Source organism: Hyperolius riggenbachi, chromosome 4 (assembly GCF_040937935.1).
Source record: "Hyperolius riggenbachi isolate aHypRig1 chromosome 4, aHypRig1.pri, whole genome shotgun sequence".
Classification (NCBI taxonomy): Eukaryota; Metazoa; Chordata; class Amphibia; order Anura; family Hyperoliidae; genus Hyperolius; species Hyperolius riggenbachi.
This window is the reverse complement of record NC_090649.1, coordinates 69,885,103-69,912,803: the sequence shown is the minus strand read 5'-3', so window position 1 is coordinate 69,912,803 and position 27,701 is coordinate 69,885,103.

The following is a 27,701-nucleotide window of genomic DNA, read 5'->3' as shown; positions in this document are numbered from 1 at the left end:
CACCCAAGTAAAAAACGGATCCGTCTGCGTTTGCGGGGACCCGTTTTCAAAACCTGAACGGAAGGTCCGGATTTGCTGCATTTTTACGGACCATGGATACACGGATGGGTAGCGGAAATCAATGGGAAAACGCAACTCCATCTCCACAGGCAAAATAGCACCAAAAACGGATGACAAAACGGAAAGCCTGAACTTCCTTTCTTCTCCCCTCAACGTCATCTCTTCCTGTTTACGACCTGGGAGAGACACGAGTGCAGCCATCATGCCCAGGAGCTTCATCAATATGGAGGACTTCATTATGGCCGTCCAAGAGCGGCCAGAGCTGTATGATAAGAATGACCTCTATAGTGACCTACAGCATGCCAGGAGGGTATGGGAGGAGATCACAAAACAATTTTGTTCCTGAGTATGACAAGTTTCCAGCCAGGAAGCAGGCCAAGGAACGTAAGTGTGCCCCCTCATATATGTGTGGTTTGAAATACATGTTTTTAAGTAATCTAAATGCCACTCTCTGCCCCCCCCCCCTCCAGTGTCTCCTAAACTGCCACTCTCTAGCCCCCCACCGTCCCCTCTCCCCCCCTCAATCTAGCCCACTCATTGTCTCAAAAATGCTCTGCCCCCCTGAAGTGTCTCCTAAACTGCCTTCCCCAGTGCCACACATGTTGCATTTATAAGAACACTCATCTGTAAAAAGTTGAGAAAAAGTTTATTAAACAAAGAAAGATACAATAAAAAATTTACATATAAAATTTGTAACTAAACAGCGTAATCATCCCCTCCCTCACCCCCCCACTAAAAAAAAAAAAGTACAGCAACAAAAATGTCCACTCAAAGAGGCACAATGTCACAATGTCTTGGTATGGGAAGTACCCCTCCGGCGACAAGAAGTACTGTGCCAACCGATCCCGATTCCTCTGGGCCTGAACCCTACCCCTTGTCGCATACCGGCGAATTTGGGGCAAGTAGTCCATGTCGGCATGCTGGAGATTGTACCCTTGCTCCTGTCGAACAAAGTTGTGGAGGATGCAAGCTGCTTTAAAGCGGAATATAACCCTGCATTTCAACTTTGCTCTAAAACATTTACAGCATATTATATGCAAAAAGCATTTTTTTTTTTACTAGACCAGCATTGGAAGGGTTAAACACAGGTTACCGTTTTAAGTTCTGTGCAGACGTTCAGATAGTTACATTCTATTTAGTTATATGTATATATTTAGAAATGTTACACACTCTTTGGCTGTCCTCCAACTCCTTCTTCTCAGTGAGAAAGATGAGTCACAATAAACACTTAGATACATTTGTGTAAACAAAAAGTGCCTAACTCAAGTTCGGATGCATCTGCAAAAATCTCCAGGGACTTTAAAGCCCTGTGTAACCCTTCCAATGCTGGTCTAGTAATAAAAAAATGCTGGTTGCATATAATATACTGTAAATAATGTTTTAGAGCAAAGTTGAAATGCAGGGTTATATTCCGCTTTAACTACAGCTGTGGCGTTGGCAGGGCTCAGCTGTAGTGGCGAGTGGAACATCCTCCTTGTTCGACATGATGCCAAATGTACACTCCACCAGGGCCGGATTTGTACTTTCCAGCGCCCTAGGCCGGCTGTCACCAACCGCCCCCCCCCCCCATTCTGTCCAACTCTGACTAGTTTGAACGGGCCCCCCTCTGTTTTGCTGCTTTGCCCCGTTCAACAAAGAAGCAGTGCATGCTCTGTCCACTCCATGTAATTTTGCTCTCCTGTCTGCATGCACAGCAGGCGATAGTGTTCTGGGCTTGCATACTTCAGAAAGGATGCTCATGTATGAGCAGCACTTGTCAAGTACGCATACCCATAACACTCCCTCGGCTCCTGTGCACATGCATACAGGAGTGCAAAATCACAAGGAGCCCCAGTGGACAGCGCTGCTTCTTTGTCCTCTGTGCAACTTGCTGCAGTCACAGCCACAAATAGGGGACAGTGCAGCACAATGCAGAGAAGCCCATTCAACACAGAGAGCAGGTAAGTAGAAGGATCCAACACTACACACACTGGCTTAGATGTAGTGTAATGCTAGGTACACATGATGCAATTTTCTGACAGATTTACTGTCAGGTCGATTATTTCCATCATGTCTGATCTAATTTAAATTTTTCTATCAATTTGCTTTTCACTTCTATGAAAAATCATTCAGAAAATTGATTGGAAAGCAGATCGGACATGTTGGAAATAGTTGATCTGACAGTAAATCTGTCAGAAAATTGCATTGTGTGTACCCAGCATAAGCTCAGGTGTACTTTACACAGTGACAATTTAGCACTTAAGACAGATTTTAAAAATCAGTCAGCAGGAAGTTTTGTAACAGAATAACACTTTTTATTGGCTAACCAAAAGAATAACAGTGAGCCTTTGATTAATGAGCCGTCTTCAGACTTTGTTACTGTATACAAGATGTTAGGCACACAGATATATACAGTCAGCAGGAGATGCATTGATTGTTTTGTAAATATAAATAAATGTAACACAGTTGTCATTCTGTTTCAAAACATCCTGCTTTCACTGATGGTCAACACAGTACTTTGCTGGCAAAAAAATCCAGGAAAGAGTTAAACTGTAGAAAGAATGTTGTTGGCATTCTCTAGGAGGAAAAAAAAAGCCATAAATTTCACAGATCTGAGGTCTTTAACAGCACTGACCTACTAGTAATAAACTATCAGTCAGGGAGGGGGAGAGCTGCTAATTCCTGCCCGTGAATGCGTGCTGCATGAAAAAAACTAATCGGAACTCAAGAGTTCTGCTACTTGAGCCCATATATTTTTCTTCTCACAGCAGATTGTTTGTCCCCTCTCATCATACAGGTGACAGCAGATGCTGACTGCCATAACACACTTTGCACAAGTAAGAGAGATGCAGGGATCTCTGGAATTCAGGCAGACCAGAGCAAAGCAGGAGAGGTGATTTACTTTGACATGTGACCTCTTATCTCTCCAAGTCCTGCGCCCTGCTAATTTTTATCGCCCTAGGCCATGGCCTCTGTGACCTTGCCAGAAATCCGGGCCTGCACTCCACCATCCTACGAGCCCTTGTCAACCGGTAATTGAACACGCGTTGCTGGCGGCCGAGGCCTCTCATCCCATACGGCCGCATGACATGGTGTGACAAGGCAAAGGCCTCGTCGCCAACAAACACGTAGGGGTAGCTGGGCGATGTTCTTCCAGGCCATGGCTTGTCCCCGGGGATGTCCAGCCGGTCCTCATTCAGTAGTCCATGTAACCTGGAGCGCTGGAATATCCCCGAGTCACTTGAACCGCCGTAGGAGCCAACGTCGACGTAGACAAACTTGTAGTCTGCGTCGGCTACAGCAAGGAGTACCAAACTAAAGTACTTTTTATAATTAAAATACAGACTCCCGCTCCTCGCTGGCTTCTGTAGCCGCACATGGTTGCCGTCAATGGCTCCTAGGCAGTTTGGGAAGTTGCACCTATCCCAGAACAGTTCAGCAACCTCCATCCACTTTTTAGAGTCAGGAACCGGCATGTGCTTCTCGACGAGCTTGCTCCAGATCACCCAGCTTGTCCTGTTCACGATGTTGGTGACGGTGCATTTGCCCACTCTGAATGTTAGATGTACACTTGCATAGCTTTGTCCCGTCGCAAGGAACCTGAAATGAAATGACAACATTTTGTTTGTTTACACAGTTGAAAAAATGAAGACAAAATGGCGAAGTATACGGGACAGTTTTGTCAAGGAACTTAAGGTGGAGAAAGAAGAACAGAGGAGTGGAAGTGGTGCATCGAAAAGGACTCCATATTGCCACACTCGTCTTCTTTCATTCTTACGACCACTCGTACAAGCGCGAGGGTGAGTGAGTGACGTTTGCAACTTGAAATTGCTGTTATGTGTATGCTCTCCCACAACAGTTTAATCTTTCTAGTTCATTTTTTTTTTTTTGTAAACACCGATGCGCCTCTACTTTTCACACATGTAACCATTGCTGTTTCTTTTCTACCCACAGTACTGAAGATAATTTTGATGCACTCATGGATGATTCTAATGAAGCACCTGCCGCGACAAATACGGATTCATCCCCTGAACATTCCTTTGAAGACTTGACAACCATCAACGTGGATGACATAGCAGAGGATGATTCTGACATCTGAGTCACCAACCCCTTCCACATCTACTCCACGGCCAGACGCACAACCTGCCACGACAAAGCAAATGCTGAAACTACTCGTTCAGAAGCCAGACGACCAGCTGCTCGCCCTACAAGTGCTCGTGGACAGAGCAGAACAGCTAATGTTCAGATGGCTGGAGCTGTTTCAAGTTTGGTGGGAATGATGCGCAATCAAGAAAGTATGGTTTCACGAAGACTACAGGATACAAGTTCTGGTCTATCACAACAATATTTGCAACACATAGAAATGCTAAAAAAAAAAACAATTAGATGAATCCAACCAAGTACTCCAAAAGCAAAGGCAGATGTTTCAGGAGCAGATTCAATCTCTACACATGCAGCATCGCCACGAGATTGACCGGATAATGCAACACCAGAACAGCCAATTGTACTACTCGGTGATGTCACTTTTGCCTTTAACCTGCTGGGCGGTCTGGACGAGCTCAGCTCGTCCAGTACCGCCGGAGGCTGCCGCTCAGGCCCTGCTGGGCCGATTTGGCTGAAATAAAAAGCAGCACACGCAGCCGGCACTTTGCCAGCCGCGTGTGCTGCCTGATCGCCGCCGCTCTGCGGCGATTCGCCGCGAGTAGCGGCGAAAGAGGGCCCCCCTAGCCGCCTGAGCCCTGCGCAGCCGGAACAAAAAGTTCCGGCCAGCGCTAAGGGCTGGATCGGAGGCGGCTGACGTCACGACGTCGGCTGACGTCGATGACGTCACTCCGCTCGTCGCTATGGCGACGATATAAGCAAAACAAGGAAGGCCGCTCATTGCGGCCTTCCTTGTTTATTCTGGGCGCCGGAGGCGATCGGAAGATCGCCTCCGGAGCGCCCTCTAGTGGGCTTTCATGCAGCCAACTTTCAGTTGGCTGCATGAAATAGTTTTTTTTTTATTAAAAAAAAACCCTCCCGCAGCCTGCCTGGCGATCTTAATAGAACGCCAGGCAGGTTAATGGAACAAGTGCCACGACATCGTTTAATACAGTGCCAGTGTAGTTTGCTTGAGTGTATCAAAAGTCATTTTGAATTCTCAACTGCACCAAGTAGGCCACCTAGCGCATGGCAACCTTCTCACACTCAGCCATACCAGGGTCCATCTCCCTCTCAGTCATACCAGAGTTATCAGCAAGGCCCTTCCTTCCCTCCCTCTCAAGCAGATGAACGTCCCATTTATACTCAGCTAGGTGGCGGCATGCAACCCAGCCCCCCTAATACGTCTTCCCAGCAAATAGGTGGAAACTACTCATTTTTTCCCTGAACAAGATCCTAAAAAGTAGGATTTGCTGCTCATGGCCAATGTCCCACACCCCCTGGGTCACTAGATTTGCTACCTGCCTTTGAAGGCCTTGTGATCAACACATGCCCAACGTAGCTTTCCATCAACACGACAAAGGGATGATGATCCTAGGCCTTCAATGGCAGGTAGCTCAGTCTACTGAGGCAGGCAGTGTGTGGGATCCACCTTGTGAGCAACATTGTTTACATTTTATAGAAATTTTAAGATGTGTTCTAGGTACGACACTTAAATTACTTTGCACTACAGATGTTTGCTGCTCATGGCCAATGTCCCAATAGAGCGAATTTTTCTCCCTGAACAGCAGATAGCAAAGACAATTGTCTATTGTCCAAGCTGGGCTGACCCCGGTAATGTGCAAGACATGTTCTGGGGGGAAGGGGGAAAACAAAGACACAAAATGTAAAGACTTGAATGCCTGAACAGCAAGTACATGTTCTAAACCGGTCTCTTCCAGGTTGGAAGGAGAACTTTATAACCTACCATGTTGGTAGTTTTTCAATAAAAACTCCAAAAAAATAAAGTTTTTGTTTGTTTACAAAATTGTCTCCTCATCAATACAAAATGAAAAGTGGTATAGGTAAAGCAGACATTACATACCGCAAGGTGATCAGAAGTTGTTCCTCTGGGGTGATGGACTTCCGCAACCTGGTGTCTTTCTTCTGAAGATGGGGCCTCAACATCTCCAGAAGTTTATCAAAGCTTCAAAAAGGAAGGGATATCACCATTAGCAATGTGACAAATATGGGAACAGGACAAGGTAAAGTATAGGTAAAATTGGTAATCAAGTGTACTTACACACTCAGACATCCGGCAGTAGTTGAAGAACTTTGGTGGGTGTCATCTGAGGTCTCTGTAGAGCTGAGAGAACTGCCCTTTTCTCTCCCTCTCTTGTAACAGGGGATGCACCCACCACCGTCTCCGACTTGACTCCAGGAGGTTTCCGGCATAGTACAGCAGGACACCCAGCCAGGCTAGGTTAAGCCAGTACATAAAGACAATGGGGTCCATGGCCTTGGCTGGGCAGCAGTGCTGGAGTGGCTGGAGTGCTCTCCTGCTGGAATGTGCTGAAAACAGGTGTTTCACACAATAGACATCAAAGCCACTCCCAAAACACTCCCCTGTACATTAAAAATATCCTTACATGGTGCTAATCTACTTTCTTTACAGAAAAAACACTCCCACTTCCCGGCTATTGTTCCAAATCCACTCCCACAGCCACCTCAACTACATTCCCCATGCTCAAAAAAGGTTAATTAACCTTTTTTTTGAAAACATTAACCACACCCATGTCCTGCCCACTGAATTGACCACACCTATGTCCTGCCCATTGAATTACCATTCAAATTGATTGATTATTGTCCTAAAAACTCCTCCCTTTTGGCCTAAATTCCATTGAAAAGCATAGAAACGTATTCTGTCCGTTTTTTTGGGGTTAAAAACGGACCGGAAACGGATGCAAAACGGATGCACTTTTTGGTAAAACGGATCCGTTTGCGGTCCGCGGGAGTTCCCCTGAGCACGGACTGCAGCATCCGTCCTGCAACTGGGTCTAGTGTGGACCCACTCTTACTGTCTTGTAGAATTTTGCCCCTTAAAGATGCCAGGACTTCGGATTCACGCAATTTTAGATCAGACCAACGCCTCATCAAGTGGTTTTTGGTCCTTGACACTTGGTATTTCTTCTCCAGGGAAGAAATGGCATGGTCCAAAATGGCATTTTCCGGTCAATTGGCCTTTGATAGACTTGCCTCCGGCCGTCATAATCCTTTTTGTCGAAGATGCGGACCATTTCTGCCATTTCTTCCCTGGACATTTTTGTGGCTCTCTGTAGGTGTCCTGCGTGGCATGATCGCTCCTAGCTATAACACCTTGCTATAGCTGTGAATGCTGAGGAGGTAATGACGTTTTGACAAACCGGAAGTGGATAGCGCTCTATAAAACGTACGTTCGCGAACGTACGGTACAATGGTGGCGAGAGGCGCGGTGGTATTTCCTTCTTCTAGCTCACTCCTTTATGTTCTGTACAACGGTAAGTGACTGGCTACCTATTTGCGAACATACTATTTGGGAAAGACGTGCTATTTGTGAACTATCGTACAATGTGTTGCGCACGTAACGTACTATTTGTGAACGATCGTACGGTGTGTGTGTGTGTTTTTTGCATGCACAATTCTACACTGTATTTGTGTTGTGAAGGTGGGTTCCCAATTTTTTTTTCATTACAGGGCAATTTGTGAAAGTAATGGCTGTTGATATTTTTGCCGATGTGCAATTTGCACGCAAATTTATTGAGCTCTATAGAGCACACCCTGCCTGTGGAAAACTACATCGAAAATATATTCAAATAGACAACTAAAGGCAAAAGCACACGACGAACTTGTGAAATTGTGTAAACCAGTAATACCAGACGCTGATGTGCAGTTTGTTAAAAACAAAATTCAAAACCTACAAACTGTTTTTAAAAAATTAAATAAAATCAAAAATCTGGTGCTGCCGCAGATGAAGTTTATAAACCCAGACTGTGGTACTATGACTTACTGGAATTTACTATACCACATTTGAAAGGGAGAGAGGCAATAACGAGTCTGCCAAATGAACCCACTGATTTGTCCATCAATACAGACATATGTAGTGATGTAAATGAGACAACCACACAAGAGGTATGTGTTTTATGTTTCAAATTATTGCTTTGTTATCCCTACTTTAACTTGTATGAATGTGATGATGACAATGTTTCTCAGAAGTTAGGGTTGTGATGTCAAATACCATTCACTCTCATTGTATACGCAATTTGATTAAATATTTTAGTGATAAGTAGTTATATTTAGGTACTACTTTGTCACTAACAGAGCTGCACATAATGTCAACTGAGTGTGGTTGCTATCAGTATTGTACTTGTATGCCTTGGTACTTTCATTGTTGACTGCAATAGTGTCTGAATCACCCATCTCAACCAAGCATGCCAAAATGGCACTATTACTTCACTCACAACTCCTGATCATCATGCTTGTTCAGGTGTGGTGTAGATGAATTGTTTAAGGCAAAGTCACACAAGTATATAGGAACACATTTTAGGTAAGGATTAACCCTCCTGGCGGTTTATAAAAAATCCGCCAGGGGGCAGCAAAGTCTTTTTTTTTTTTTTTTATATTTTTTTTTTTTTCATGTAGCGAGACAGTCTCGCTACATGATAGCCGCTGCTCAGCGGCATCCCCCCAGCCCCTCCGATCGCCTCTGGCGATCGGAGATCAGGAGATCCCGTTCAAAGAACGGGATCTCCTGGAGGGCTTCCCCCGTCGCCATGGCAACGGGCGGCATGACGTCATTGGGAGACCCGATCTACCCCTCAGCGCTGCCTGGCACTGATTGGCCAGGCAGCGCACGGGGTCTGGGGGGGGCCTCACGGCGCAGCGAGCGCTGCATAATCGGTAAAGAGCAGTGGCGATCAGAGGGCAGACGCAGCTAGCAAAGTGCTAGCTGCGTGCTGCAAAAAAAGAATTATCAAAATCGGCCCAGCAGGGCCTGAGAAATCCCCCTGCGCGGCATAGCCCGTGCTCAGCACGGGCTTACCGCCAGGGAGGTTAAACATGTCACATTACATACCTGTAGTAATGTGCCACTTTGCCATTAGTAACCAGTAATGTGTTTTTGTTAATGTGAGTATGCGTATGTCTGTTAACCTACACCATATTCACATTAGCACTCACCAAGCATTCATGTGGCTTGTAGTATTGTCATCATGTGTTTTGTGTGTGTGTTTTGTGTGTGTGTTTTGTGTGTGTGTTTTGTGTGTGTGTTTTGTGTGTGTTTTGTGTGTGTGTGTGTGTGTGTGTGTGTGTGTGTGTGTGTGTGTGTGTGTGTGTATCTTTAACTCCTTTTACAGACAGTCCAAGCCTCTACTTCTGAGGATACAAACACACGGCAAGCCTCAACTTGTCAGGAGACAAACACACGGCGATTTCCCCTCAAAAAAGGTCGCAAACGCAAAAATAATCTGGAAGAACAATGTGAAGAAGTGATTAATCAGGCTGTGACGCTCCAACAAAAAGGACGATGCTTGCGATGCTTTTGGACATTTAATAGCTACGAAATTAAGAGCCATACCAGAAGATTTGCGTCCAAGTACAGAGTCAGCCATATTGTCGGTTTTCAGCAGGACCTCTAGTGAGACACAACTACTACATCAGCCTACATTATCAATTCAACCAGACATACATGAAAGTACAGTCACTCATCCACAACACAGGCATCTGTCTACTTTTCCCCTTCAACCAGACATACATCAAAGTACTTTCATACATCCACAACACATGCATCATAATGTAATGAGACAATACAGTCATAACTATCCGAACCCACACTATCAACATTTTTACTCTCATGACACCATACTTGCAGAGCCACACACACATCCGCTACCTCCAGTGTTTGACAAACATACAGACACTGTTTTCCCAAGTGAAAAAAATTATGCCGAGCTGTGATTGGTTTAGTGCCAGGTATTTGTACATGGGTTACTTAATGTCAACTCTCCCTGAAATAAAATGTATGATTTAAAGGGAGAGACGAAGCACCCTTGTGTATTTCACAATCTATATCAGTAAGAACATTAGAGAAAACACTTACCATGCTCTGTTTCATCCTCACTGCTCAGTGTCTGTTATCAGCTGTGATAAAAATCCTGGACTGAGCATTCAGTCTGGCTTTGCAGGGAATAATTATAGCTGAGTCATTATAGCAGAGCCATAAGGGGGCAGGCTTGGCCTTGAAAACACACCACAGAAGACAGACTCATCTATAATCTTTCCATAGCAAAGCTAGACTGAGTGCTCAGTCGGGGATTCTTATCACAGGTGAGAACAGTCCGATTTAAACAGAGAACAATTAAACCAAGACCAGATTAGGTGTTTACTGTCATGTTCCCACTGATTTATATTGTAAAATACAAGAGGTTGCTTCATCTCTGGTTGTCTTTAAACTCGCCTATGCCTTCCAATAGCCGCCTGCAGCTGTCCTTTTACATCCCCATCAACCACATATCCTCCTGTCCTCGCCACACACACATTCCGGCGTTTGCAAATGGTTGATAAGTCAAGTGATTGCATTCCCAGCCACATTAGTGACCTATATACTGCTATAACATATCGCATACAGCAGCATATAGGACACTATTGTGGGTGAGAATGCAAATAATCACTAGAGTTGGGCCGAACGGTTCGCCGGCGAACCTGGTTCGCGCGAACCTAGGTGGTTCGCGTGCGGGTACCGCACGCGAACTTTATTGCGGAAAAGTTCGCCCCATTGCGGTTCGCCCCATAATGCACTGAGGGTCAACTTTGACCCTCTACATCACAGTCAGCAGGCCCAGTGTAGCCAATTAGGCTACACTAGCCCCTGGAGCCCCACCCCCCCTTATATAGGCAGGCAGCGGCGGCCGTGGCCACTCGTGTGCCTGCATTAGTTAGAGTAGGGCGAGCTACTGCAGTCTCTCATAGGGAAAGATTAGTTAGCCTTAGCTTGTCCCTGGCTGCATACCTGTTCATTGATCCTGCCACTGCATACCTGTTCATTGATCCTGCCACTGCATACCTGTTCATTGATCCTGCCACTGCATACCTGTTCAGTGATCCTGCCACTGCATACCTGTTCATTGATCCTGCCACTGCATACCTGTTCATTGATCCTGCCACTGCATACCTGTTCATTGATCCTGCCACTGCATACCTGTTCAGTGATCCTGCCACTGCATACCTGTTCATTGATCCTGCCACTGCATACCTGTTCATTGATCCTGCCACTGCATACCTGTTCAGTGATCCTGCCACTGCATACCTGTTCATTGATCCTGCCACTGCATACCTGTTCTGTGAACCCACCACTGCATACCTGTTCTGTTCAGTGGACCCGCCACTGTATACCTGTTTAGTGAACCCGCCACTGCATACCTGTTCTGTTCAGTGGACCCGCCACTGTATACCTGTTCAGTGGACCCGCCACTGCATACCTGTTCTGTTCAGTGAACCCGCCACTGCATACCTGTTCTGTTCAGTGGAGTTTGGTGTGTCAGTGTGAAGCAGTACCTTAATTACACTCCCTGATTGATGTATACACATGCAAGATGTTTTAAAGCACTTTAGGCCTGTCATTTAGCATTCAATGTGATTTCTGCCCTTAAAACGCTGCTTTGCGTCAAATCCAGATTTTTCCCGGTGACTTTTGGCGTGTATCCCACTCCGCCATGCCCCCCTCCAGGTGTTAGACCCCTTGAAACATCTTTTCCATCACTTTTGTGGCCAGCATAATTTTTTTTTTTTTTCAAAGTTCGCATCCCCATTGAAGTCTATTGCGGTTCGCGAACTTTAACGCGAACCGAACCTTCCGCGAAAGTTCGCGAACCCGGTTCGCGAACCTAAAATCGGAGGTTCGGCCCAACTCTAATAATCACTTGCGTGGCCTGCCCCTGTTCTCCTGTCACAAAAAGCCTAATTGGATGCCACAGGGGAAAGGAGCATTGGAGTTAGAGGGCGAAGGCACAGGACAGGTACAGTGGACTTTTGGAAGTCACAGGTTCTGAAAATTATGTTTAGTTTTGATAATTAACTATCACTTGGATAAAGGACAACTGTATTTTTACATGTTTTACACTATACTGGTTGGCTGACAGGCCTCCTGGTGTATGTTGCTGGAGAATGTCTGATTAGCAATATGACCAAGCATGTAGGTCATTGTGTGAAATTGGACATTAATGGAATAACCATGTCATGAATGCATGCTACTTCAAGGTCTAACAAAAGTTGAGAAGGCCAATGATTACCAGGACAACCAGGCAACTGGTATGTGTTAAAAGGACACATATGGCAGCCTACATATCCATATAGCTTCTATTTACATCATAACTGTATATAATATGAGTTTCCAAAGTTAGTGATGTGTTTCACATATAGTTAAGAACACTAGCATCAACCTAGCATGCATGAAAATCCCTGTGAGTTTATTTTCAACAGGTCATCTGCATCCTTGATGAGGACATCCGCTACATTTTTGCACACGTAAGGTGAGCAGCATAGTCATACAATTGTGTATAGTATGACATTTTTTTTTTGTTTACCCATTACATGTGAACATTACATTAAAAATGCATATGTAAGCATGTAATAGATAGCAAATAACGTAGATGTTGGAGTGTATATGTGTTTGGAATAGACCAAGCAGTTTAAATTATTATTTTGAGTGGAAATGCTATTTTGCTGTTTCTAAACCTGTGTACATGTGATGAACCTCATGAAAGATGTTTGATGCGCTATTAATTTCTGATAGTTATGTTGCACCAAAGAAATGTGGTCATAAATAAAAAATTTACATAACTCAACATGGTTTTGCATTCACTTGAATAACGATTTGCCATGATTGTTACATTGTTACAAATTAAGTTATAAATGATATAAACTGCCAATTAACATTAATTGACAGCAACTAATTAATTGTTGGAGGTAAATAATAGCTTACATATGTTTAGGAAAGGTAGAGTACATATTACCTCTCTCACAAGCATTGGTACAACACCCGAAATAAATGGCTGCGCAGAACTTCAATGCACATATTTGTATTAAGGCTACAAAGAATGTGTATTCAGAAAAGCAAAATTTGGCCTTGCTGATACCCTTAACATATGCTTAATTAGATGTACAGCATTAAAGCAAAACACATTGTTCAGAGAAAACAATATTTATTCACACAACGCATGCAACAAAAAGAAAAAAGCGTGATGGTTACTTCACCAAAAAATAACAAATCAGACTATGGCGTCATCTTGCCAGGCAACAGATCCTGCTTGAGAGCTGAAATAGGCCACATAGGCCTCTCGATTATGTTTTGCCTCTGTTGTGGCATTGCTTGGTGGACAGGGCTGCAGGTCAGTTAAAACCTGGGGATTAGACCTCCATTCCCCTTCAACCACCTGACCGGTAGACACATCCACCCGGTCTATTGCTTGGACAGGTAGATATGTGGCACCATACTGCTGCCTCAGAAAATTATGTAGGACACAGCAAGCATACACTACTTTATCGATTTTATCAACCCGCAGATTTATTGCGGTATGTAGGATACGGAAATGGCCTTCCAAAATGCCAAAGGCATTTTCTACCAGCATTCTGGCCCTAGATAGTTGATGATTAAAAATTGCCTGTCTGTACTGTTTTTTGAGGGGAAAGGTTTAAAGAGATGTGGCTGTAACGGAAAAGCTTAATCTGCAACGAAAACTAAATTAAGATGATTTTTGGTGATGGAATTGTCCGGTAAGTTAAGCTGGTTGGATCTGAGTTTCTGAAAAAAGGTGGTGCGTTCAATAACACCACCATCGGACATGCGCCCATTTCGTCCGATGTCCACAAACAAAAATTCATAGTTTGCATTCACCAAGGCCATTAAAATACTAAAATAACCTTTGTAATTTAAAATAAAAAGAGCCTGTATTGGCAGGTGGAGTGATTCGAATGTGCTTCCCATCCAGAGCACCTCCACAGTTTGGAAAATCCCCATAAATCTTCGAATTGTGCAGCAACGTCCAACCAGTCCTGTGGTGTTTCTGGAAACTGTGGAAGAGAAAATAAAATTAGTACCCACATTCATCAGTACACATCTGATATTTATAACAACCATTGCTGTCACTAGTGAAACACCCATAAACATGAATTTATATGTAAATAAACTTCTACAACTCTCCCAGTTGCCTTGTAGTCCTGCTGATGTAATTTGATGCAGTAGTGACCAAATAATCTTTACAGAAGCATCCAGCTACGCCACTCTGACTTTACGCACACCACCTGATCTATGCTTGTTTACAGCTGATGTATAACATTATAGACACGATCAGCAGTAGAGTCAGAAAACTGTTATTGTTATAAATATCTAAATGCATACAGTTTGCAGGTTACGAATTGCTGTTAAGCTGCAAACTGTATGCATTTATATAGTTATAACAATAACAATTTCCTGAATATTTGGTTGCCACAACATGAAATATACACACCTTCATATAGTCATTCTTGAGGGCATCAATTATTTCCTGCCAAGTTTCAGGAATTATAAATCCCAGGGCTTGAGGAGAGATTCCGGTCGTAAACTTCAAATCTTGTAGACTACGCCCAGTAGCCAAAAACCGTAATGTCGCTGTTAAGCGCTGTCGTGGGGAGATGGACTTCCTCATCCACGTATCCTCAGCTATAAGTGGGGTGACTGCATCCAGCACATATTGAAATCCAGCTTCAGGCATCCTAAGGTAATTGGTCAGATCATTTGGAGATGACAGGCTAAGTTCACGCAAAAGGCTGTCATGGAAATTAACATCACGGTCTTGAAGCCACGTCTTTGACCATTGTCGCCTTCTTCGCCTTTGCCTCAGCAATCTCAAATTCCTTCTCACTTGAAGCAGAAGTAGTAATGCTACACTCGCACGCTGTCTGCTTGTCATATATGAAGCCCATAGCTGCACTGATAATGCTCACAATATATGGATAGCACATCCAGCCCAAATGCAGCAACATGTGTAATGATTTCAGCCCTTTTATAATATAGCTATGACATCCCTTCCTCTAATCTACTGAACGAACGTGTGTTTGGCGAACGAACAATACGCAACTTCCTATAATCTACGGGGCCATTTGCAGTGACGTTCGTTACGGTTTACTAAACAATCGTATACATCTGCATACTTACCGCCCCTTATCTTTACGTAACATCCGTGATCGTTTGTAAACGAACAATCTTATCGTTTACACCTTTTCCTTGCCTTATCTAACGACCATTTCTCCAACCATATGCAAGTGATCGTTTGTCGTTTGTTACGAACGATCGGTATCGTATGTGTATACGTGGCTTAAGACCAGTAACTAAAGTAACTGAGGGCTCCGAATTCAAGAATATACTTAAATTCCAACAACGAGCATGATCTAAATACACATCCCTTTTTATCAGTGTGGAATACCTTATCTCCAGTAGATGTTTATCCTGTTCAATCAGAGCCGGGACAAGGTCCTCCAGCACCCAAGGCTGAGACAGCAAAGTGTGCCCCTCCATCCCTCCCACACTGATTGCTATTAGACTAAGAGGTGCCCCAGGGCCCACAACCTCCCCAACACCTTAATATCTAGTTATCTGGCTTGCAGTCACTGCCATGTATCCCCTTTTCTTATTTATTTCTGCTTCAAACACAATTGGGAATGACAGCTGAATGAATTGTGCACCCCCTCCTACACTGCGCCCTGAGGCTTTAGCCTCTACAGCCTCTGTCCGGCCCTGTGTTCAATGCACACTGATGGAGTTAAATGTAACTGAGAAGGGGTACACTTGGCAAAGGGGGACTATGCCTCCCCTGGCCCTATTGTAGCACTGCAACTTGCTTTGTAGACTCATTTTTTACGGAGACTGTAATGCAGATTTCCTAACAATACATAGTGTAAAAAAACCAAAAAAACCAACAAAAAAAAAACCAAACACATCAGTGCTACTTGTGCTAATCTCCCCTACATGCCTTAAGCCTAGTACACACTAGCAATTTTGATGGATCAATCATTGGTCAATTTTACCACCTCCATGTAGTATGAGGGCCAAACAGATTTTCAACTCTATGCAGATTATATAGGTAAATGGTCATACTACATGGAGGTGGTAAAATTGACCAATGATTGATCCATCAAAATTGCTAGTGTGTACTAGGCATAAGAATATGTTGTGATGTGTGTGGTGTGCGTAGGAGTGTATGTATGTTCTATAGCTGTTGGGGTTGTTGCTACTTTTTTCTGTAGGTTCACCTTCTGGACTTTGGGGTTTAGGACCAGGTGTGACATCGATCATAGTTTCTCTCTAAATTGTTGATCAACAGAGAATGTAGGTGTCCCCTGAACAGAGCATGAAGTGTGATTTTTATGCTTGTTGACTCACCACTGACTGAAATTCTGCAATGCTGGTAGGTGCTTACAAATTAGAGGTATAGTTTCTTACTAAGCAATTACAGGGTCTCCATATTGCTGCTGTCCTGCTGGTTGATGTTGTGGGTTGGACAATGCCTTGTAATACATTAGGCCTTCGTTTTTCCTCCATTTTGCGGTGCAAAGACTAAAACATGAGTTTTTATACAAGGCGGGGGGGACATCTTCATCCTCAGGAGGAACATCTTGGAACCATTATGATTTATGTCAGTTTGCACCAGATCTTGTAAATTATCAGCAATCTGGTAGATATTTTCATCTTCTTGGGCATATACATGTCAATCCCACAAGAACAATCCATGGTGGGTAGAGAAGCTTGCTCTCCAGAGTCCCAGACCCCAAGTCCAAGACATGCATCTTTGTTACTTCAGGGAGGTAGAGCTCTTCCCAGTTCTTCAGCATTTAGGTCTTGCCCATGTCTCAGTGCAATCCGATGCATTCTGCTGTTCCCTACTAGTGGTGGCACTCAAGCTTTCTCATGGTCCTTCACAAAGTTTGCGACTGGTACGATGTACACGTTTTCTGCTGCAATTCCTGACCAAAGTTTTCCAGTTGGTGCGCTGTTGCTCAGGGTCTTGATTCAAGGAACGTTCTGTATGTGTTGGGGTAGTTCTTCCACTGTAGATTTTGGGATACCAGACTCTGAAGTGGGCTGCTGCTCCCCCTTTTTTTTTTTTCTCTGATCAAATCCTGAACAATATGGGCATCCATACCGTCTGGCATTACGCGCTGTGAAGGTATAACAGTAAACTTTACCCCTGGTGAAACCTGTGTAAGGTATGTGCAGGCTTCTAAACTACCAACCCCCTCAGCTGATGGACTGAACCCCACATTCCAAAGTAAACTTAACAAGACTTATCTAAACACTATGCACACAACCTTTCATTGGAATGATGCAATAACTTTATTTTAATCGGCCTCAGCTGTGCCCAAACAGTAACAGTGACTGGGCCAAGAATATGTAGTGATTTTAAACGCCAGTAGGCAGATCTTGAATAGGACCCTCCATTTTATAGGTAGCCAGTGAAGGGAGTGCAGGACTGACGTTATGTGGCAGTGACTGGGTTGGTTGGTGAAGTCTGGCAGCAGTATTCTGTAACAGCTGTAGGCGGTACACGTCGGTTTTGGTTTGTTTTTGTTTTTTTTAAGGCAGGTGTAGAAGTTCATCTTTCTGGAATAATTCAACAATTTCAAACTCCATTGCTGGTTATTTGATTATGTTCTCTGTTGAATGTAATTTTTTTTTTTTGGGGGGGGGGGGGGTTCCCACATCCCGAGGAAATTCGATTTGCAACATATATTAAAATTGTATAACAAGGCTAACAACTTCTGATATTACTGTAATTAAACTATTTGCATTTATATCCATCTGTATGTAATATATAAACCTCTAAACTTCTCCATGACCTGGACGCAAACGTCTTTCTTTTGTTCTAGATGTGTAACTAACTAAATCTAAGTGTTAACCCTTTTATTTCTCACCTTTTTTTATATAGACTTTGATTATAACAAGAACGGAAAATACACTTCTTGATTAGGCAGGCAAACCACCTTTTGATAAATTTAACTGTTCAATCTCATTAAACATTTTAATACAATTTGTATGACTTACTGGAATTCCAAACATTGTCACTAAAGTTTGTTCCTTAGTTCCCAGCAATCTGTCATTGTGCATTAGGCCTCTTTCACAGTGGGACGTTAAAGTCACACGTTAGAAAATGTTCCAACGCAGACTAACGCACAGCAATGCAAAGTCTGTGCGACATTCACAGTGCACACGTTGCGTTGTGTGTAACCTGTAACAATATTCAGAAAGTGCTGCATGCTGTGCGTTTAGCAATACATTTGCTGTGTTGTGTTGCACATGCTCAGTAATGTTTTTTTAATGTAACGCATGCGCCGTTTACAATCCATCAGTATGCGACAAACTGCGCACCAAGAGACACAATGTAGTGTACAAAATAACGTCCAATTTTATAACATACATGCGTTGCGTTAGGGGCACGTTGTGCGACTTTAATGTAGCCTCAAAGGTCCCACTGTGTAAAAGGCCTTAATCTAGATTACATCCATGCCATTTGCTAACCCATACATCTATGATTAATATACCGTATTTTCCGGCGTATAAGACTGGGCGTATAAGACGACCCCCCAACTTTTCCAGTTAAAATATGGAGTTTGGGATATACTCGCCGTATAAGACTACCCCTCTTCCAACACACACCAAATTAAAATAAAAATAAAAAAAAATCATGTACTGGTGCTGTGTATGAACAGATACTGGTGCTGTACTGTATGTGTTACCCAGTATATAACAGTATATAGTCACTTGACTTGTTGCATTGGTCAAATCTCCTTAAAGTGGATCCGACTGGTCAGCTCTCCTTGTCTACCTGTTTATCAGAGCGGTATGGAAAAATAGATTGCGCTCCCTCAGCAGGGAGATCTGAGAGGCGGTAACAGGATAGGGTGTATCACCCGGCATCAATGACACCCGGCGTATAAGACGACCCCCAACTTTTCAGAAGATTTTCGAGGGTTAAAAAGTAGTCTTATACGCAGGAAAATACAGTATATCTTTATCTCTATCTCCCTACCTACCTACATTTTTTCATTTAAACCATATCTTATATTGCTTGTCCTATCATTTTTTTCCTTCCTTTGTATCATGTTAGAAATTTGATCTGAACCTAAACATCCTACATTTTTGATATTGGCAATGCTGTAAAATATTCTGCATAAAAATAACTTTCAACTCAAAGTTGAATATTTCTTCAAAATAACAAACTTTCTTTAGCTTGCAGAGTCCTTGTCAAACAGTGCAACATTGACATCATTAGTCTTGAACTAGGAAAAATTCATGTTAGGTTTTCCTCCTTTTTTTTTTTTTTTTTTTTTTTTCTCTTTCATAGTTGCCATTAGTTTTTTGAACTATGGTTTGTTCGGTTAGGCCTTGAAGGATTTGGTTGGCACACAGGAGTCCTCACAAACTGATGCATAAGGTGGCATTGTTTGCACATTCATCCAGGTTTGGGTTTACCAGTCAGTGCAGTTTAAGCAGGCTTTAAGTTAAAAACTTTGCCTTGCTTGATCACACTTTTTTGTGGACTAGGTTGGGGATAAAATGGATGATGCAGTGGTCGAGAGCCAAGTGCCACTCCTGGGACACCTTTGTATGCATCCTTCAGTGCTGTGTGGCAGTGGTCAAGGGTGTTTGCACCCCTAGTGGGGCAGGCAACATGCTGGTGATAGCGTGGCTGTCATGTCCCATGACTTAATCATTTATTTTCATCAATCAACAAAATGCAGTGAACGAACAGAAGCGAAACCTAAATCAACATCTGGCACGACTATCCTTTGCCATTTAAATAGCATCAGTTCTTCTAAATACATTTGCACAGTTTTTGAAGGAACTCAGCTGTTTGGTTGATTCTCCAAGATGTTTGGAACAACCTCAGATCTTCTGTGGATATCGCCTTCTTCACATCCTTCTGTCTGTTCATGTAATCCTTATCCCAGACACACTCGATGATGGTGAGATCAGGGCTCTGTGGGGCCATACCATCACTTTCAGGACTTCTGCTTTTTCTTTATGCTAAAGATAGTTCTTAATGACTTTGCCTGTCGTTCTCCTGCTGCCCAATACATTTAGGGCCTATCATTTGTGTCATGTCCCATGACTTTGTGATTTATTTTCATTCATCTGTGTTGACACTCTGCTGCCCCCTACTGTCCATTATCTTTGTTTGTTAATGCAGAGATTTATTGTACTGCATAATTTTCCCCTTCTCAGCTCCTGTAGTTAGACTTGTGATGCTTAACTCCTCCCACTCTGCTGTGGGGAGCCATTTTATGCCAGTACATGATTGTATGCAGAAGTCTCTCTGTACCTGGTCAAAGTATCGTCTTTTACCTATTGAATTGTTCACTTACAAGATCTGGAGTGTGAAGAATAAACACTTTCTTCGTGTCAATTTGATCGAGTTAAGCTGTCTGAGACTGTAAAGGAGTGAGCCATACTATTACAGGTCAGTCACACACACAAAGTAAGCTGCCTCAGTAATATCTACACTCACTGCCAGCATAGCCGAGTCAGAACAGTGGCAGCTCTTGGAGGTTGGCCTTTTTAGTCACCCATCATGATTAACAGTGAGTCTGGGAGGGACGTCTCCCCACTGCGAGATCATGCTACTGAGGTCATGCAGTGCTAATTTGGCGGCAGGTGGGATGTACATGCTGACAAGGACATAGGAGGAAAAATCCCCATAGGGAATATGCTGGCCTGCAGTTGAGTGAGTTCAATGTCTGGGGAGTACTTTCTGACGAGCACTGCCGAGGTGGGGCACCATGAGCTGAAGTAGAAGCAAATGCCAGCACTTTCCTCCCCCCTCCCAGTGAGGGCAGGGTCAGTCTGCTCGTGTGAGGTTGAAGCCTGGAAGGCGAAGGCCAATCTCTGGAATATAATCTTGTAGCCATTTTTCCATTTAACATAGGACCGGAGTGTTGCTGGCGAGCTCCCTCCTGTTGCAGAGAAGATGCAGTCCATCCAGTTTGTTGGAGAGGGAGTGGACATTTGCTAATAGGACTGAGGGGATGGTGGACTGTGGGCCTCTTCTTGAGCCTCATGAGGGCTCTCACTTGACGCCCCTCCACCACTGACCTGCACTTGGCCTAGGAGCTGAATCCAAGTTTTGCTGGATGTGATTCCAGACCAAGTTGGACAGAAGCCTGGCTTCAGGGGGTGAGAGGCTTCCCACCAAAGAAGCTGCGCCCTGGTCTGTTGCATACCAATAAATGCCCCAATAAATTCAAAAGGACCTTTTCAAATACCATGCAGTGGTCCTGGTATTCTAAACATTTTTGACCATTACCAGTGCCCCATTCACAAACTTTGAACTATGAGGCAGCGCCATCTCTTGCCTGAGAGGCTGCATGGCTCTTGTAATAGCTGTAACCATTTAGATCTTTCTATTACACCTTTCTATGGAGAAGACCATTTTGGTTGATGTGGAAATTGGATTTTTTTTTCTCTTCCGGTCTTTAGTTCAAAAGGAGTATATCTGGTAGTTGCAAAACAAAAAAAGAATTGCATCCACACAAGTGTATCCTTTCTCCAAAAAGTATTTTGACAATTATTTGCTCAATTGTCCTATTCATTCTCTCAACGCCTACGGATTGTGGATAAAACTCATGGAACTAATTCCCAGAATATTACACCTTGCTTGTATAACTTGTGAAAGGTGTTCCTTTGACAGGCATATTGGTATCTCTTGTCAAATCGTGCCAGATGGCTCTTTGCCAATTTGATGGTGGATGTTCGAATATATAAAGTGGAGACATCAAGGGTAATGCATTGGTTGTTCCATTGCACCTCGGCGAGGTCGACCAGTAGATGAGTAGAATCCTAGTTTACTGCTGAATTGCTGATAAATTCTGGCAAATGTCTTTAAAAGTGATCCTTTAAACAGGAGCTGACAGAGCAGACTATAAAGCAACCTTTTTATATATGCCTAGGCCAAGTGTCTGGATAACTTGGCATATACTGGAAATCAGCTGGGAGACAGTTGGGCAGTTGGGGGCAGGTCTTTGCAATACTATGCAAATCAGGGCTAAGGGTGTGATATGGTGTAAAGCCAATCAATTGCTGTATAACATAGTCATAGTTCTATGAGAGAGCAAGAATTCCCAGGGCTGTATGTTGCATAAATGTAATTGGTATGTGTGCCAGTCTGCTGCATGCATTGTCATACAAAATATACTTTTATCTCATTTGCCTACTATGGTAGAGCTGCATATAACCAATATAAAGACATGATCACCACACATGCTACATCTCAAGAAATTGCACTTATGCTCATTACTATTTCTGACTGGAAATAGATTTACAAAAAATGTACCTTGTCCATGGTGGAGGAGAGATCCAGGGTGTGGAGGTATATCTGGGTGTCGTTGGCATACAGGTGGTGGTTGATTCTCCTGGAGATTTTCTCAATCGAGGTGGTGAGTGTTTACAGTAAAGGTCCAGGATGGAGCCTTGGAGCACCAATCAAGAGGGTAGTGGAGGAGGAGCTGTCGAAGTATGTTATGAAAGAGTGGTTAGAGACATGGAAGATCCAGGTTAAGGCTAGAGCATGGATACCTGTGGACTGCAGAAAATGGAGGGAGTGATACAGTGGTGATGCCAGATACTAGCTTCTCAGAGGCCGTGACAATCTAAAGATTTACAAATTGCGACTGATCATCTAAGCAAATGGCCATAGCAGAGTATCAGAGCTAGAAAAAAAATGGAATGATGGTTAACAACAAAGTAACAGAAAAAAAATATGCAAGACCATTTGATTTGAATGAATTTTGGGGAAAAAAATAGCAAGATGTGACTAGTACATAGGTACTTATCCAAAGCAACTTTTTCAGTACATTTGCTGCAAACAGTGACTCCCCCAAAAAAGACATTTTTTTTTTTTTTTTTTTTTTTACCAGTTCACCCCAAAGGGTTTTTACTCTAACGGACCAGAGCAATTTTCACTTGTCAGTGCTCCTCCCTTTTTATTCCCTAATAACTTTATTACTAATCACAAGAAAATTATCTATACCTCGTTTTTTTCGCCACCAATTAGGCTTTCTGTGGGTAGTACATTTTGCTAAGAATTTTTTTTTTATTCTAAATGCGTTTTAATGGAAGAAAAACAAAAAAAAATTATTTCAGTTTTGAGCCATTATAGTTTTAAAATTAAACATTCTCCTGTGGTTAAAACACACACATTTGATTTGCCGGGTTGTCCCGATTATTAAACAGTTTATGTCCCTATCGCAATGTACGCCGACAATATAATATTTTGAAATATAGGTGTGCCTTTTTTTTTTTTTCCTTCTGGCCATAATTACAAGCCCCTATATAATTAATTAATTCCCCCCCCCCCCCCCCCCCCATAAAATATATAGATTAAAAAAAGCTGAGTCCCTTAAGGCAACTATTTTAAGCTGATTTGTATTTACAAGTGGTTTTTTTTTTTTTTTGGGGGGGGGGGGAGGGTTGGAAGTGTAATTTTATTAATTTTATTAATAGTGTATGTATTTGTATATGTATGTGTAATATACTTTTTGGTCACAAGATGGAACTAAACACTCTCCCGAATAGGAAGTGATCACTTTTTTTTTTTTAAACTGTGACAGCTTCCTGTTTTTATGAATGGATGCGGCTGCTGTTTGCGGTTGCGTCCATTCACTCTAGGCAGTGCGATTGGGTAGAGGACTGCTCGGTCCTCTTCCCCAATCACTCAGCACGGGATCCCGATGGAAACGGCGGCGGTAGCGGTGCGCACACGTGCGTAGCGGCGGCGGGAACGCGCAACATATTAAAACGTCATGTTGCCATTAACGGGCAAAAGCATGACTTTTAAGTACGATAGATTGCCGTTAAATGGTTAATCTAACTGCAGTTATTTTTTTCATGCACTAGTTTTAATAAACAAACATTAAAAAAAAATACATCCTCACAGTTGAAGAGTAGACCATTTCTGTCCAAAAAAAGTGGTTTCCAATTATGTATATAAATCATACGTCGTGAGGATGCCTACAAAATTCCAACAAGACATCAAATTAAGTGAATACATGTGAATGGCAATTACACAAGCCAAACATAGTTTTTATTTGTTTGTTAATTATCTGCAAATTTGCTTTACTAGCCCAGGTGTTCTGGTCTTGCAGTCAGACCATAAGGTCTGAAGCTGCTTCACTGTTAAGTCATGCTGGTATTTCTCGACCAGCCGCTGCCTCAGATGGTCCACTATATCCCTCTTCTCCACCCTCGGCACTATATCATAGCAGAGCCTGATCATTTTCTGGAAATACATATGAAAAACACGTGTTTAAATGTTTGACAATGTACATATATCCTATACAGTAGTAGGGAAACCTGAACCATGAAATAAAGTTAAGCTAGTAGCAATGGTGATAACACTGATAAAGCATGAAATTAATGGGTGGTACATTAGGATTATTTGAATAGAAAATAGACATTTGCTCTAAATAATGGTAGCCTAGGGAAAAAAAATACCACATCTTTAAAGAGTAACTGTCAGGCTGCAAAGCTAATTTAAACCTCTATTCTCCTGTGTTAAACAGTTTAGAAGGAAGACAAAAAGGCAATACTGAAGTTAAAAATCTTACTGTGATGTGTGCTGAACAGCAAGGCTGTTATTCCCAAGCTCTGTAAGGAGGCCGGCAGGATGCATAACAGATACTGCAAAGCATTCTGAGGCTGCTTCTCCCAAGTGCACTACCTTGGGTCATCCCCTTCATTACCCTATTACGCCCTAAGGCTGCTTTCACAGTAAGAAGTTGCAGGCTCATGTTACAGCAGCCTAAACTCACAGCACTGAAAAATCACAGGGCACATGTTCCGTTAGAGTATACTGCATGAGTCTGCTATTGTTCCTAGCCACATGGCTAATTAATATTCACTGCACAGTAGTGTTGTCCATTAGGATCTTTTTTGTGAGTCGAATCATCAGGAAGCAGGGAGGATATGACATCACAATTGGCTTCATAGGAGACAGACAAACATGCAACCTGCCATGAGCTGTCAGAAGCATAATTCTCTGCAAATCTATATAAAAATTGTGAAATCCAAACGTGGACAGTGAAATGCATATGTAATGTAAGTACAGCCAATATTTAGCTACTGATGTGTTTTTTTTCTCTGAGACCCTATACCTAACAGCTCCTCTTTAAACCTGAGCAGCAGAGTGGTGGGAAGGGGGACAAATTAATACAGGCCCTTAAATTTTCATGACCCGTTTCAGTAAGAACATGTCTTGATTTTCTTGACAAAAGAAATGAAGAGAGCATTCTCATTAGACACAGGTGGTTGTCTTTTGAAAATAGTTTTGATGGCAAAAAGGGATGGGAGAAAACCACTTGGTGCACTTTTTTTTTTTTTTCTACATGGCTGTCACATAATGACTCTGAAAGAAGAATTTAAATTGAAGTCTCAATTAGTCAGGCATTAATACAGTTAAAAAACAAACTTACTTTAATTATATGCATTTTTTCTGGCCTGGCAAGGAGACGCACTGTCCCCACTGCTCTGCCTTTGGGGCATTTTGTCTTGGAAAATCCTATAGATAATAAAATTTCCAAATAAGTTTGCACCTTCCCATATTAACTTAACATCAACATTCAACAATCTATAACTAGGGATTTTAAAGAGTGGATACCAGTGTCGGACTGGGAGCTGGAAAAATTGAGGAAAACTACCTGCTGGACAAGCAGCAGTAACCGGTTATCACTCGCAATCAACCTGCAGCAAGTCTTCACTGTGAGCAGCAACACCTGATTACTGCCGCTTGGCCAACAAGTAGATTTCCCCAGCTTTCCCACCTCCCAGTCCAACACTGGTGGATACAATGATTTCATAGTTGAAAAGCAAACCGGTTAATACTTGTATACAAAGCTAAAGGTTAACACAGATCGAAAATTAAATGTTCCTTCACATGCAGAGTTGAAAAAAGATGCCCTGCCCATGATAACACTTGTTTCATTGTTTACCTCTAGGCTGGCGACACACCATCGGGGCTAGAGGCTTTCTTGATGATTTACGTAGGCAGGAGGCCCAGAACATCAGCCTCACATACCACAGGGTAGGGTGATACCACCAAAATATCAAATGCAAATAGCTAAAATACTGTACATCAGGGGAATTGCTAGGGTACTGGAAAATCTGAGGCACCTCTGGGCAGGTTAGTGTTCAGCTGTGGTGCGCAAAACACCTCACAGAAAAAAAATGGATGGGGTCATGTACCAGTGAGTGGGATTGGTGGAGGGTGGGGCCAAATGTACATGCACTTAGCAGCATCTGTTCTCACTGGTGTGTTGACACAGGTAGCATTTCCCAATAGGCTTGGGGTCTCCCTACCTGGCTTCTGTTAACCGTGTGCTGCACAGTACTGCTGGGCTAGCTAGCGGTGATGCTGGGCTACCACCTGGGAGTGGCCAAAAGTGGTGCTGCAAAATACATCAATTTTCCTGTTCTGATTGGGGTTTTTTGTTCATTTATCGGCATACTTTGTTATAATCTTGGTAAGCCCCCAAAAGCCAAATGATGCAACTATAACCCCAAAGTAGCAAAGGCAGTCACTGAGTGCATCAAATTGTAAATGCAACAAACATTACCTCCCACACATTCAATACAGCAAATATAACCACCGACACAGGAACGTATGTAAAATGCTCATATATTACTCTGCATGTATCTTACCTGACACATGAAAGATGTACATGAAACAAATCTGGCTGTTTGTGGATCCACCCCTTAGGTGAATTTTAAACCAAGTCAACCAATGACCAACTATACCAGGTTTGAGGCCTCTGCCATTACCAGTGTAATGTCAGTATTTAACGAGACCTTGAGCTCTGAATAACAAATGTGGACTTACTTGGGGCTTCTTCCAGCCCACCATAGCCCTCTGGGTCCTACAACTTTTGTAAAACGCTTTTCTCCCATGGGACTCAAAGCGCATAAGCATGGCTCTGACCATCGTGGTACAGAAGAAGAATTTTATAAGTCTGGAAATGCCAGGCTAAACAGGTGGCTTTTCAGTCTGGATTTGAATAACTCCAGGGATGGTGCTGTCTTTACTGGGTGTGGCAGGGAGTTCCAAAGAGTAGGGGCAGCATGACAGAAGGCTCTATCTCCAGATTTTTTGAGGTGCACTCTGGGAGTTACCAAGTTTATAGAACTTGCTGATCTGAGGTTGTGAGAGGTGTTGTGCAGCTTCAGCAAGTCCTTCATGTATCCAGGGCCCAGATTGTGCAGGGATTTGAATGTCAGCAGTCCAATCTTGAAGAGTATTCTCCATTCTACTGGTAGCCAGTGCAGTGAGCGAAGGATCGGTGTAATGTGACAGTGGCGAGGCTGGTTTGTTAGCAATCTGGCATCAGCATTCTGCACTAATTGCAGGCAACGCAGGTCCTTTTTGGGGAGGCCAGCATAAAGTGCATTGCAGTAGTCCAGCCGTGATGTGATGAAGGCGTGGACTATGGTTGGAAGATCCTCTGGGGGAATCAGATGTTTAATCTTTTTCCATGTTCTTCAGATGAAAGAAGGAAGATTTAACTACAGATGAAATTTGGTTTCTGAAACTCAATTCCCCATCGATTAGTACGCCAAGGCTGTGCACAAGGTTGGAGCTGTTTGTCTGAATTCTGTTGAAGTAAAAATCAACCTTATCATCTACTCAGAATCACCGGAGGAAACAGAATTTGTT